The sequence below is a fragment of the Phodopus roborovskii genome, unplaced genomic scaffold (assembly GCF_943737965.1).
Source record: "Phodopus roborovskii unplaced genomic scaffold, PHOROB, whole genome shotgun sequence".
In the NCBI taxonomy this organism is placed as follows: Eukaryota; Metazoa; Chordata; class Mammalia; order Rodentia; family Cricetidae; genus Phodopus; species Phodopus roborovskii.
This window is the reverse complement of record NW_026126484.1, coordinates 1,159,048-1,173,879: the sequence shown is the minus strand read 5'-3', so window position 1 is coordinate 1,173,879 and position 14,832 is coordinate 1,159,048. Positions and strand designations below refer to the sequence as shown.

Below are 14,832 nucleotides of genomic sequence, written 5' to 3'. Positions count from 1 at the left end.
TCAAAAGAAGAAATAAAAATGGCTAAGACCTACACCTGGATCTTCAGTTCTATTCCATTGATCATTGTGTTCTTTTATGCCAATAGCATGTTCTTTTTATTACTATAGCTCCATAATACTGCTTGAAATATAGGGCTGTGATACTTCCAGCAATGTTTTTATTACCCAGAATTTTTAAGCTATTGGGTATTTTGTGTTTCCATGTGAAACTGAAGATTTTTTTCTCAATTTCTGTGAAAATTTTTGATGGAATTTTTTATGGGAGTTGCATTGAATGTGCACGTTGCTCTTGGTAGGAAGGCCATTTTCACATTAATCCTACCACAAATCTTCAATTTCTTTCTTCAGTGTCTTATAGTTTTTATGATATAAGTCTTTCACATGTATCATAAGATTCACTTGTATCCTAAGATATTTTTGAGGCTGTTTAGAAAAGTATAGTTTTCCTGGTTTCTTTCTCACTCCATTAGTCGTTTGTATATAGGAAAGCTACTGATTTTTATGAGCTAATTTTATATCCTGCTATTTTGCTAAAAAAGGATCAGCTGTAGAAATTTTCTAGGAGAGTTTTTAGTGTTATATGTGTACACAACCATTTTGTCTGTAAACAATATTTTGAATTATTTTCCTATTTGTATCCCCTTGATCTCCTTCAGTCTTATTGCTCTGGCTAAGATTTCAAGTACTATATTGAATAAGTATAGAAAAAGTGGGTGTCCTTGTCTTATTTCTGATATTAGTGAAAATGTTTTGAGTTTCTCTTTATTTAAAATGATGTTGACTGTTGACTTACTGTAAATTGACTTTATTATCTCCAGAACTTCTATCATGCATAGATGTTGGATTTTGTCAAAGGCTTTTTCTTCATCTAATGAGATATTCATGTGATTTTCGTATTTCAGTCTGTTTATCATGGATTATGTTTATTGTTAGTTCTTTTGTTTCTTTGTTGAGTTTCTGATTGGTGGTCCTGTCTAGTGGTGAGAGTGGTGTGTTGAAGTCTCTCACTACAAGTGTGTGAGGTTTTATGTGAGCTTTGAGTTATAGTAGCGTTTCTTTTACAAATGTGGGTGCCTTTGTATTTGGGGCATAGATGTTCAGAACTGAGATGTTCAGAACTTTGTGTTGATGGATTTCTCCTGCGATGAATATGAAATGACTGTCTTCATATCTTTTGATTAATTTTGGTTTGAAGTCTAACTTGTTAGATATTAGGATAGCCACACCTGCTTACTTCTTGGTTCCATTTGTTTGGAAGATCTTTTCCCAACCCTTTACCCTGAGGTAATGTCTATCTTTGAAGCTTAGATATGTTTCTTGTATGCAGCAGAAGGATGGATTCTGTCTTCGTATCCATTCTGTTAGCCTGTGTCTTTTTATAGGTGAGTTAAGACCATTAATGTTGAGGGTGAGTAATGACCATTGATTGCTGATGCTTGTTTGTTTTAGATGTTTTGTTGGCAGTGGTATTGTGAATATATTTGTCCTGCTTTACCCTTGGTTTCTGGTGTAGTTAGATTATCTGATGCCTACATCTTTGTGGGCATAGTTAACTTCCTTCAAATACTTTCTGTAGGGCTGGATTTGTAGATATGTATTGGGAAAATCTGGTTTTGTCATTAAATATCTTGTTTTCTCCATCTATAGTGATTGAGAGTTTTGATGGATATAGTAGCCTAGGCTGGCATCCGTGTTCTCTTAATACTTTTAGAACATCTATCCAGGACCTTCTGGCCTTGAGGGTTTCCATGGAGAAGTCAAGTGTAATTTTGATAGGTCTGCCTTTATATGTTACCTGTCCTTTTTCCTTCGCTGCTCTTAATATTCTTTCTTTATTCTGTATGCTAGGTGTTTTGATTATTATATGTCGAAGGGTCTTTTTTCTTTGGTCCAGCCTATTTGGGGTTCGGTATGCTTCTTGTACTTTCATGGGCATGTCCTCCTTCAGATTTGGAAAGTTTTCTTCGATGATTTTGTTGAATATGTTTTCGGCACCTTTGAACTGGGCTTCCTCACCTTCCTCTATGCCTATTATTCTTAGGTTTGGCCTTTTCTCGGTGTCCCACATTTCCTGGATGTTTTGTGTTAAGGATTTGTTGGATTTACGATTTTCTTTGGTTGATGAATCTATTTTCTCTGGTTTATCTTCCGCTCCTGAGATTCTCTCTTCCATCTCTTGAGTTCTGTTGGTTATGCTTGTGTCTGTAGTTCCCAATCTTTTGCCAAGTTTTTCTATTTCCAGCATTCCTTCGGTTTGTGTTGCCTTTATTTTCTCTATTTCAGTTTTCAAGTCTTGAACCGTTTCTTTCACCTGCTTAATTGTATTTTCTTGGCTTTCTGTACTTTCTTTACTTTCCTTAAGAAATTTGTTCACTTCTTCCACTTCTTTGTTTGTTTTTTCTTCCATTTCTTTAAGGGATTTTCTCACATCTTCTTTGAGGGCCTCTATCATTTTTATTATGGTAATTTTTAAGTCATTCCCTTCTGCTCCCTCTGCTTTGTTGTTGTGTTCCATTCTAGTTGGTGTAGATTCCCTAGATTCTGGTGGTGTCATGCTTGTCTTTCTGTTGTTGGGTGTTTTCTTGTATTGCCGTCTTCCCATAGCTTCTTCCAGTAGGTGTTGATAGGATCTCTCCCTCTCTCTATGGTACTTCCCCGGTGGGCTTGGGTGGGCTTATGTAGGTCAGAGGTTTGATGTCTGTATCTCTGGGTGGTCCAAACTCTCTAAGAGGTCTCTCCACAGGCAGAGGCCCGGGGATGAGAGTCAGCGATCAGGCTACAGCAGAAGACTGGCAATAAGGATCAAAGATCCCAAAGGCCAGGACTCTGGATGTTCCTTGTGCCTATAGGCAGATCTAGCCTAGGCCTGGTACCCTCCAGCTGAGACCTCTTTGCATAGGCCCTGCTATGGGGGTCAAGGATCCTGCCTGCAGGAACTCAGTGTGGTCCTGCAGAGATTGGCAGATCTCTGGGAGGAGCCCTGGATTCCATTAGAGGACCAGCAGTGGGGGTCAGAGACCAGGCAGGTGGAAATTACGGTGGTCCAGCATGGATAGGCAGGTCTCCTGTGTTCAGAGCCACTCCCAGAAGTTCCCCGAAGTTGTCTGGACTGTTGGCTCCACTCTCTGTCCCAGTGCTCAACCAGAGCAGTGGGACAGTGGGAGAGGGTGGGGTGTATCAGAACTCCAAGAGCGCTCTTGATGGGGACACAGGAGCAAGGGGATCCGGGGCCAACCCAGGGAGTTCCCTGGGGGAGGATATAGGGGAGAGGCCTCCCGAATTGGGCCCAGACTCACCTCTAGCCAAGGCCTGGCAGTAGAGTGGATTATGTTTATTGATTTATATATGTTGAACCATCCCAGCATCTCTGGGATGAAGCCTACTTAATCATGGTGTGTTCTTGGATTCAGCTTGCAAATGTTGTTGATTTTCTCAAAAAACCAATTCATTTCATTAATTCTTTGTATTTTTTGTTTGTTTCTATTTCATTGACTTCAGCTCTGAGTTTCTTTCTTCCCACCTGCTCTTTTTGAGTGTTATTTCTTTTTGCTTTTCTAGAGCTTACTAATATGAGATCTCTCCAATTTTTATGTAGGCATTTAGTGTTATGAGCTTGACTCTTAGAACTGCCTTCATAGTGTCCCATAGGTTTGGGTATGTGTTTTTATTTTCATTCAAGTCTAAGAAGTTTTTTTTTTTCTTTCTTGACCACCCATAATGGTCATATAAGATTCATGGTGTTTTCAGTTTTCCTGTATCTATTGAGACTTGTTTTCTGTCCTAATATGCGATTCATTTTGGAGAAAGTTTCATGGGCTGTTGAGAAGAAACTACATTCCTTAGTGTTTTGATGGAATATTTTCTAGATGTCTATTTGTCCCATTTGATGAAGGTGTTTAAATGCCAACATTTCTCTGCATAGTTTGTTTTGTTTGTTTGTTTGTTTGTGTTTTGTTCTGATTTAGATGGCTTGTTTATTGGTAAAAGTGAAGTGAGGGCTGGAAAGATGGCTTCCTAAAGTCTTGAGTTCAATTCCCAGCACCTACATGGTGGCTCCCAACCATCTGAAATGAGACCTGGTGCCATCTTCTGGTTTGCAGGTAGACATGCAGGCAGAACCCTATGTATATATAATGAATGAGTAAATAAATAAATAAATAAATTTTAGCTATAGTAGAGTTCCTCTTATGAACTTGTGTGCCCTTGTGTTTGATGCACTGATGTTTAGGATTGTAAATCTTCTTAGATTTTTCCCTTAATATGAGTATTTAGCGTCCTTCCCTACCTCTTCTGATTGGTTTTGGTTTAAAGTCTACTTTGCCGTCTATTTAAATAACTACTCCTGCTTGATTGTTGTGCCATTTACTTGGAATGCCTTTTCCATGCCTTTGCCCTAAGGCGATATCTATCCTTGATAGTGAGATTTGTTTCTTGAATGCATCAAAGGATCTTGTTTTCTAATTCCGTTTATCTATGTCTCTTTATTGGAGAATTGAAACCTTTAATATTAAGAGTTATTAATGAGTAATATAATTCTTAGGGCATTTTGTGGTGGTGGTAATGGGAGTGTTATGAGTTGTTTTTCTGCCAGCCCCAAATAACACACAGAGACACTGTATTTGATATAATGCTGTTGGCCTGTTACTAGCATTTATTATTGGCTAGCTCTGTTTTCAATATTAACCCATTTCTATTAATCTAAGTATTCCCATGTGGTCACATCTTACCGGAAGGCCCAGACCTCTGTTCTCTCAATTCTCTCCATGTTAACTCCTCCCTACTACTTCCTCGAATCCTCCTTGTCTCCTAGTCCTGCCTATCTTGCTTTCCTATTGGCCAAGAGTGCTTTATTCATTAACCAATAAGAGAAACATATTTACAGAATGACATCTCCCATCAGTGGGAGTTCTTTCCCTCTTGTTATTAAGTGTTCTGGGATTACTTATTCTTTGTGACCTCTTCTATTCAAATGAAAGATTTCCTTCTAGTGTCTTCTGTAGATCTGGATTGGTGAACACAAAGTATTTAAAATTTTTATCATAAAATGGTTTTTCTTTCTCCATCTACTGTGATTGATAGTTTTTGCTGGATATTATAGTCTAAGCTAGTATCTGTGATCTCTTAGAGTTTGTAGAATGAAAAGTTGGATATTATTATAATGGGCCTGGCTTTATATATGACATGATCTTTTTCCTTTGAAACTTTTAATATCCTTCCTTTGTTTTGTATAATTAGTGTTTTGGTTATTATGTGTCACAAGGAGTACGAGTACTTTCTGGTCCTATCTACTTGATGTATTTCTCTTTTGCCTTGATAGACACCCTTTTCTTTAGATTGGGGGAAATTTTTTCTATGGTTTTTCTAAAAATGTTTCCTATGCCTTTGACTTGGGTTTCTTCTCATTCCTCCATATCTATTATTTGCAGGTTTAGCCTTTTCATAATGTCCCAAATTTCCTGCATGCTTTGTGCTTGGGTTTTTTGTTTGTTTGTTTTAGCATTTTCTCTGAGTGGGCTGTCCATTTCTTTTACCTTGTCTTCAACACCTTAATTGTATCTTTTGTGTTTCTTGATCTGTTTCCATGGCTTACCTCTGGAGGTTTTGTTTGCCTTCCTGAGTTTTTTTGTTTCCAGTTCTATTTAAATGTGTCTTTTCTTTAGCAAATCTCTTTCCTTGTTAAAGTCTACTTTCATGTCTTGAATTATTTTCACTATTTCATTCAACTGCTTGTGTTTTTGTGATCTTAAGACATTTATTCATATCTTCTTTAATGTCTTTGAATATATACTTAATTGCTGTTTGGAAGCCCTCATACTGTGCTTTATCTGAACTGCTTTTCTTGGGGATTATTGCAAAGGGTTGCTGGCTTTTGGAGGAGGTATATTATCTTGGTTGTTCATGTTTATAGCTTTCCTCTTGGATCTAGACCTCTAGTTATAACATTTGAAGTGTTTCTGGTATTGCCTATTCTTTGCTTACTGTTTGCTACTCTGGATCTTAGCCAAGTGTGATAGCTGTAGGGTCTCTGAGTCCCAGCCAAGTTTTCTAGCTACAATGTTCCTGATGGAGGAAAGTTCTGCAGGTCAGTAAAGAGTCACAAAGGAATGGAGATGGTCTAGACAGCAACGCTGGAAGAGGCAACAGGAAGAATTAGGGAACTCTAGGTCAGCACCAATAGGTAGAGTCCCAAGAGAATGAGGTGAGCCAATATAAATTGTTATAAAACATGAAAATATCTGAGGAAGGGACCTACACCACTGGTATCTACCTATATCTACCAGTATGCACCAATATCCACCGATATCCCACTGGTATCCACTAGCACATCTCATCATTCAGCCCAAGCAAACAAATGAAACCAAAAGAAGAAATGAGATGGGACTGGAGAGATGGCTCAGTGGTTAAGATCAAGGCCGCTCTTCCAAAGGAACCAAGTTCAAACCCCAGCACCCACATGACTGCTCACACCTGTCTCTCCCCTCTCTCCTTCCCCTCCCCTTGTGCTTGTGGGCAAAGATAGGAGCAACTGCTCTAGCTCTATACTCGCTGCCTTTATAGTCATGGAGTCTAACCCTCTGGAACCATGAGCCCCAAATTAAATATTTTCAATTAAATATTTTCTTTCATTAGTTACCTTGTTCATAGTGTCTTATCACAATAATAAAACGTAATTAAGGCAGGAAGTATGTGCCACAAAAGCTTTTTATCTGTTATGTAACAGAGTGAAATCTAGGGAGCTGAATCTAGGTGCATTGTTACCAGGAAAATCTTCGGAGGTAGTGGGAGTCTTCTCCAATACAAGCCTAAACCCAGCATCTTAGATGGCTTGGGACACACTACTACAAGAGTTTTCACCTACGTGCAACTTTGGGCCCTTGAGGGCCCCCTGGTTTCCACCACCTTTGACAGGTGCTGGAGAGCACAAGAGGCCTCTGTTCTGCTCATCACCCAGGAAGGGGAGGGAGGCGCGCAGATACCTCACGGACTTGTCTGTGATCTGTGAGATAAAAGCCCTAACATCCCACCCTACCCAATCCCTTCCTATCCTGCCTCACTCTGCTGCAGAGTCTGAGGCCCAGCTGTTCACTGAGAGACCTCATGCATAGAAATCACCAAACTGACCCCAGGAAAAAAGGCCGCTCACTTTGCAATGCCAGGATTCGAATACTTTAAAGAATAGTTTCTGCTATGACATAATCTATATTAGTAAAGTTCTGCCCTCCCCCAACCCCTCTCCTCACGTTCCTAGAACTGGAGTGGAGGTGTGGGATGAGTACAGTGAGTTTTTGCTCCTGACCCAGAAAGGATTAACTTAGTTAAAGGAGTCTGGGCCATTCAGTCAGGGAATATAAATAAAGTGAAAAGATGAGTTAGAACAAGAAGAAGAATTCGGTAAAGAAATCTCCCCCAAGTTCAGCTTTCACAGGTATCCCTACTTTGACTTCACAAGGCCTTCTATAAGAGTGTACTGGCTGACTCGTTAGCATCACGTCACCCTGCATCAATCTCAGCACTCAGCAGATGTTATTTACTGGGGAAATTATGATAATAACTAAGAGAAAAAATTATCCCCTCCTGCAGACGAGTGGGAGAGGGATTGTGGGAGCCAGATGAAAACCCACAGAGTCAACTAGCCTGAGCTCACAGGGACTCATGGATACTGAGCTGACAACCAGGGAACCCGCATGGGACTGGCCTAGATCTTCTACATACATATTGTGTAGCTTGCTCTTCTTGGGGAACTCCTAACAGTGGGAGTGGGGGCTGCCTCCGACTCTGTTGCCTGCTCTTGGGACCCTTTCCTCCTTCCCGGTTTCCTCACCAGCCTTAATAGGAGAGGACATGTCTAGTCTCGCTGCCATGACTGGTGTTGTAAAGAGAAATGGAGGAGGAGGAATGGATGCTGGAAGGGGTGGGGACTAGAAGGAGAGGACAGAGGGGAAACTGCATTCCGGATGGAAAGAGAGCGGGGAGGGAAGAGGAAGAGAAAGAGGAAAAGAAGAGAGAGACAGACAGTGAGAGAGGAAAAGAAAAAACAAGATTCTCAAGAAAGTCAAAGCAACACAATTATCCACTTCTTTTGACACTCTGTTAATCCAACGCCTTATGTTTTCACCTGTTGTGTGACTCTGAACTCTACCTGACTGTTGTTCTCTTTTCTTTGTATCAAGGGTGATCTCTCCACAATCAGAGCAAGGATTGAAAGTTAACCTTTAAGGACCTGGAACAAGAGCACCGCCTTCTGGTGTGATATGGTTTAATGGTTTAATGTTGCATCAACTGCTTGTCTCTTAAAAACACCAATCCAGGAACTGATTTTCTCTGTAGTGTTTTTTTTTTTTTGTTTTGGTTTTGTTTTGTTTTATTTGGGGGGGGGGGGTGTTGTTTTGTTTTGTTTTGGTTGGTTGGTTGGTTGGTTTTTTTGGTTTGTTTGTTTTGTGTTTTTTTTTTTTTTTTTTTTTTTTTTTTTTTTTTGGAAAGTAGACTACAAGTAGAAAAATGAAGGAAGAATTTCAGAGAATAAGAACATATATACAAGTGAACTTCAAGGATCCATTAGTTCAGTGATCAATGAACTAAAGCCTGATCATTTTGGAAAAAGCAATGCCACCTCCTGGACTGCCTGGACTGCCTTTCACCTGGTCCTAGCCGAGTCAGGAGCCTGCAGGTGTCTCAAATTGAACAGGAATGCCAAATGTTGATTATGCAGTTTAAGTATGTTACTGGACTTTTATAATTAAATGCCCCAACAAACTAGAACCAACTGCCTGTTTCACGTGCCAGAGAGGATTTATTTGTGAAGAGCAAAGAGAGGACATTTAATCAAGGTGGACACACTGGAAAACAGATAAAGGGGTTCGTTGACCCCACATCCATCATTAAAGGGCAAGCAGGAACTTTGTGAATATTTCACATATTATGTATTACACATATGAAAGAAGGTGTAGGGGCATGCATATCTGCCAGAACAGCGCTGACCATGCTCTTCACCTTACTCTCTGTCCTTCTGCAAGGGATGCAGTAGACGTTATCACTGTGGGGAGCAATCTGAAATGGTCATCCGACTCCGCTGTAGCCTCACAGTCAAGGGTGGGTCTCTCCTTTGGGGATTGATGTCATCATAGGGCTAGGTTCATCTCTGCTAGGTTCTCTAGTGCCTACGTACTCTAGCAGGAGCACTTGGGACATCTCATAATCTCGGTCTTCACAAGATGAAATAATTATTAGTAATTGTTTTTAAATGGTGACATTGCATCATTTGAAAATATGCAGTTGGAATACCCAAAATTATTTGGGGACACAGCAGAAACTCCCATATGAAAACGGAATTACAAAAACACAATTTCCCTGACCGGGAATCGAACCCGGGCCGCGGCGGTGAGAGCGCCGAATCCTAACCACTAGACCACCAGGGAAGCTGACAAGCTGTGCCTTTGTAAGATGTATGACCTGGATTAGTTATTTATTATGTTTGGGTTTTATTTGACTAATCATAAATCCTAGTCAACCAAATTCAAAAGTCACGAAAGTCATTACTCCGGCTGAAATGTATGAATTGACCCAGAATACAAATTATAGCACTTAACAAAGTCACTAAGGCAAAAGAGAGAGAGACAGTGTCTCAGCCCTGAGCTGGAACTCTACGAAGGCTAGTCGTGAACTCAAAGATATCCTCCTGCCTCTACCTCCCCCAATGCTAGGTTTAAAGGAGTGCACCACCACTCCCCGCCCTAAGGCATTTTGAAAGAGCAATTTAAATTTTTTCCTTGCTTTTCTTCTCTTTATAATACAATTAGATGCTCCAACATCAAGATTTTTAGTTAATCTTAGATTCTCTTGTCAGTTGTCATAACGGAAGGGACCTAAGTGATAAAGTCATTACATCTTAGCGTGAAGCAGCAACGGGCGGGGCCGAAATAGCTCAGTTGGGAGAGCGTTAGACTGAAGATCTAAAGGTCCCTGGTTCGATCCCGGGTTTCGGCAACCTAACTTTTTTTATTATCTTTCTTTTGAATTCTTCCATATCTGTTCCTCTGATTCATCATTTTTTTTTTTTTCCAAAACTACCTCTTCTTGATTTCCATGAAAGTTATCCCAAAGCCAATGTGCAATAAAGGTCTTTAGTGACTACTTCACAAGGCCCCCTCTTTATCGTGTTCTCAGCCCGCTACTAATTCAAAGGTACTTACGGTCCAAATAGATGGAGAGCACAGCATATATTCGGCATCCTTCTCTTCTTCATTGGCCTCTCTACAGACTGGAAAAAGTTTCCTTTCCTTGTGTAGACCACAGATCGGTGGTCTACCGTGACCAATCAAGCCAGACTCAGCTGCCGGCCGCCATCCATGACCACCAACTTCCCAGTTTCCAGACGTTGTGGCTCTTTTCTGACCTTATGTTTAATTTTCGTGGGATGCAAATCAATTAACAAGTGTTCCTTAAACAATCCTCCTTTGGACTTGGAAATAAAAATCTCCATCCATTTTCTTTTTTCTTTTTTTTTTTTTTTTTTTTTTTTTTTTTTTTGTCTGTATTGTATGGCGGTTCAATTTCATCACGTTTTAGAAATAGTTGCTTTGGAGCATGCAGTTTGATTTTTAATGAATTTCTTTGCTTTTAAGTAATTTTCACACATTTCCAAGAATAATATAAAGACGTCCCGTTTCTGTTGCCTAGATGTCACAGCCCTGACATTGATAAAAGCAAGATACAGACCATAGCGGCACCACCAGTATTCTCTATTGTTGCCGTTTCACAAAATACAAAAGAATGCAATACAATACAATAAGAATATAAATGCAAAAACAAGAAAACTTCTTAAGCAGAGGTGACCAATGTTTCCTTTAAAACAATAGGACTGGAGAGATGCCTCGAGACTAAGGCTCACAATCAAAGACAAAGATAATTAGGACTAGCTGTGGTGGCAGCCACATTCTGTAAATAGAGGCAGGAGGATCTTTTTGGGAGTTCAAGGCCAGCCTGGTCTACATAAGGAATGCCAGCCCAGCCAGGGCTACACAGTAAGCCTTTGCCTCAAAAATAAGTCATAATTAACAATAACACTTTTCTGTCTGTTTTGTGCTATAGCGGGATATTCTGCACCTTATAACTGCTTCTAATATTGTTTCTGTGAACCACCTGTAATATTTCAGACATCCTTTTTTTTAAGTAGTGGCAAACTACTTAAAATTCACTATAAAATAAAATTTACAATAGTATTTTCTTTTCCTTGTACTATTAATGACTGGTGATCAAAATCAGGGGCCACGGCCAGGGAACCAGCACTGCACACGGAGCTGATGCTCAGCCCCATTGCTGCTAACACAGCCAGCATCGCTGAGGTTCCCAGCTTCATCCCAGTCGAGCCATACTACCCGCTGCACATACATGTGGACATGTGTGGTGGGTTGAAGCTACATGACAGGGATGAGGAGGTGTGGCCTTGTTGGGAACTGTCCTGGAAGTGTGCTTTGGGATGTCAAATGCTCAAGCCAGGCCAGGTGTCTCCTTCGCTTTCAGTTGCCTATCGATGAGAATGAAGAACTCTCAGCCGCCTCTCCAGCCCCACCTGCCTGCCTGCATGCCATGCTTCCCACCGTGATGATAACGAACTACACCTCTGAATACAAGCAAGCCCCAATTAAACGTTTTCTTTTACAAGAGTTACCATGGTCATAGTGCCTCTTCCCAGCAGTAGCCGTTGACAAAGACAGCATGGACACTCAGAATTTTGCCTACAGACGGCACAAGTGGCATGGGTGAGGGCAGCAGGAGGGATGAACAGCTGAAAACAAAAGGTGATAAAAACGCCATAATGAGATCCGTTACTGTGGCTCCCATAAATAAACATTTCATCTAAAAGATTAACAGCTTCAAAATTTTTCTCTCCTTTTTAGCATGTGAACTTTGGTCATGATCTGTAAATAGGATTATCACTAAACAAAATGTATGAGAGCCATGGTTCAGAACTGAGTTCCTTTCTGCCCTAGGCCCTTCCAACAGACCAAATTAGAACAGCGCCACTTGTTCTAGTAAGTGATCAAACCAAACTTTGGCAAGGTCCTGATAAACAAGCGTATAACACAAGCGGTGCCAGACAGGAGTCAGAAGGGTTCATTCAGTATGCCCAAGCCAGTGCGGTGAGGACAAGCCACTGTTTTAACCGCAGAGGGAAATGCTTCATTGATCCTTTGTTACGCTTATAAAGTCTCCTCCCACAATCCCCTCCCTGGAATACCCTTCAATTTGATAGATGGCATACTGGCCAACTAATAAAAACCACTTCGAATTTTTAAGCATATTGAAAATAAAAATTTATAACTTACTCAAGTCCTTTCCCCTGTATTAATCTCTCAACCTTTCCAAATTACAGATCATTCCTCTTATACTACAGTTTGGAAATGTGATTTACAACAGGCCAACATTTTAACATCTTTGTTGTGACCATCGACAACAGTAAGAATCTTGTAGACACATAACTAATATTGCTATCTCCTGCCTTTCCCATAAGGTCAAACATCACATTAAGCATTTCTTTATATTTTGATGAAATTTAAAAGTGATCCTAAACCTTAAGGAAAATAGAAAGTCTTGCTGTACTGACTAAGCAAATTGCACCTTGTGCAACAGCATAGGGTGTGAGGACATCAAGAGTGTAAGTAATGTATGATGGGCATGGTGTTCCAGTACCCAGTACCCAGGAGGTAGAGGCCAGCAGATGTCTAAAAGTTGGAGCCTGGCCTATACAGCGAGTTTTAGGCCAGCAAAGCATATGTACTGAAGCCATGTCTCAATACACACACACACTCACGAGTCTAAGGAAGACTTGTCACAGGTTCTATGATAAGTTTAGAGTCTGAATGGAATTTGTGAAAATTTCTATTTGTACAGTATGAGTATTGACCAAGTATCAATAATCATTTGTCAAGTTTCCTATACCGAATGGTACTTTTGTCATCACTGGGACCAAATAGCTGAAAGAAGCAACTTATGGGAAAAGAGTTTATTTGTGGCTCACAGTCTGTGGGTACTGTCCATTGTTCAGGGCAACACACATACGGGAGCTTGAAGCCATTGGTCTCACTGAGTCCACAGCAAGTAGCAGAATGATTATTCTGAGTTTTCCCTTTTTATTCAGTCTGGCTGTCTACATTCAGAGTAGGTGTTCCTTCATCTGTTAAACATCTCTAGAAAAGCATACATACAAACTGGAGGTGTGCCTTCTCTGGGGAGCCTAAACCCACCAAGCTGACCAAGGAAATTACCCAGTCCGTGAGGTTTCCCTAACTGCCAGTACTAATCAAGAAGATTTTCAACACCATATTCCAAATGACAGTACTTGGGAGCTAGGGGAGCATTTCAGGAGCTGTGATTTGATCCATGACTTGCTAGAGAGCAGGGTCAGAATAAGACCTGCCCTGGGGCTAGCACACAACATTAAATTTCCTGGGGTTTTCTCCCCCAAGGGTTCTAATGTCTCAATCTGGATAGTAATCCAGGGAGCAATGTTCAGGTTGTTTGCTTGTTTGTTTTCATGTCAACTTGACACAGGCTAGAGTTTTCTGGGAAGAAGAACGTGAACTGGGAAATTGTTTCCATTAGCTTGCTTATAGACAAGTCTGTGGACCATTGTCTTGATTAATGATTGATGTAAGGGGCCCAACACATTTAAGGTGGCCTCAGCCCTGAGCAGGTGGTATGGGATGTAGAAGAAGCCACTGAAGAAGCCATAGGAAACCAGCCGGCCTGCAGCACTCCTCCATGGTCTCTGCTCCAGTTCTTTCTTCCTGTTTGGGCCTTGAGTTCCTGCCCTGACATCCCTGGATGATGGAGATAGCTGTAGGGTGAAATGAGCTTTTTCCTGCCCAATGCTTTTATGGTGCTTATTACAACTGAAAACTAAGCTAAGCCATAAAGCATCATTTGTTTTTTGTTTTGTTTTTGTTTTTTGTCTATAATGCCCAATGCTGTTTTCAACTGAGCATTGGTACTGTTGGAAATTTTTTACGTCTGTTTTTGCTGTCCATCCATTGCATTGCAGCCTTGTGAGTTTTAGTCTGCTGTGATGGCCACTCTTGGCTGTCATTGTGACTAAATGTGGAATTAACTAAAACCCAAGCCTCTGGATTCACCTGTGACAGATTTTGTCATGATAAAATCATTATAATGTCCGATCCACATAATCTTTTGAGGGGGGGAGACAGACCTTTAATCCAGACCTTTTGAGATGGGAAGACTCGCCTTTAACCAGGGCCGCACCTTCTGATGGCAGTTTATATGAAGGACATGGAAGAAGGGAGCTTGCTCTCTCTTGGCCTGCTTGCTCTAAAAATCCATCACTTCACTGCCTTTAGAGTCTACTTCTTAGGATTCCAGCTTATACTAAAGACCAACTGAGATATCCAACCGTGTGTACAGAACAACTACTGGATGCTTGGACTTTGCATTGGTATGCAGCCGTTGTTGGACTAACTGGACCACAGCCTGTAATAAAGACTTCATCCTGTCGTTTTCGTTCCTCTAGAGAACCCTGACTATACATTTCTACGTCCATGTAGTGCAGTTTGCTCTGTTTTGTTAATCTATTCCACAATCCAGTTGTGTGTCCCTCCATCTTTTTTTTTTTTTTTAATTGGATATCACTTAGAATTTTACAGTGATGTCTGAGTTGTGCTGGCATTTGCATGATAGTCTTTCTCATTTTCATTATCCGAATTCTTGAGAAATATGGTCACAAACTATCATAACCTCGATACAAACTAGCGCTTTCTCAGCAGTTAATCTACTTTTACACCGATGAAGACAGACCCAAGCCACTCGGGACTACACACA

General features: G+C 40.6%; 2 non-coding genes across 2 annotated transcripts; one reads left to right on the top strand and one right to left on the bottom strand.

The window, feature by feature from the left end:
- Positions 1-9,344: 9,344 nt before the first annotated feature.
- Trnae-cuc (transfer RNA glutamic acid (anticodon CUC)) lies at positions 9,345-9,416 on the bottom strand. Its single transcript has one exon. It is a non-coding gene; the product is annotated as a tRNA-Glu (tRNA).
- A 495-nt stretch (positions 9,417-9,911) lies between these two features.
- Positions 9,912-9,984, top strand: Trnaf-gaa (transfer RNA phenylalanine (anticodon GAA)). The gene has a single exon. It is a non-coding gene; the product is annotated as a tRNA-Phe (tRNA).
- The last annotated feature ends 4,848 nt before the right edge of the window (positions 9,985-14,832 follow it).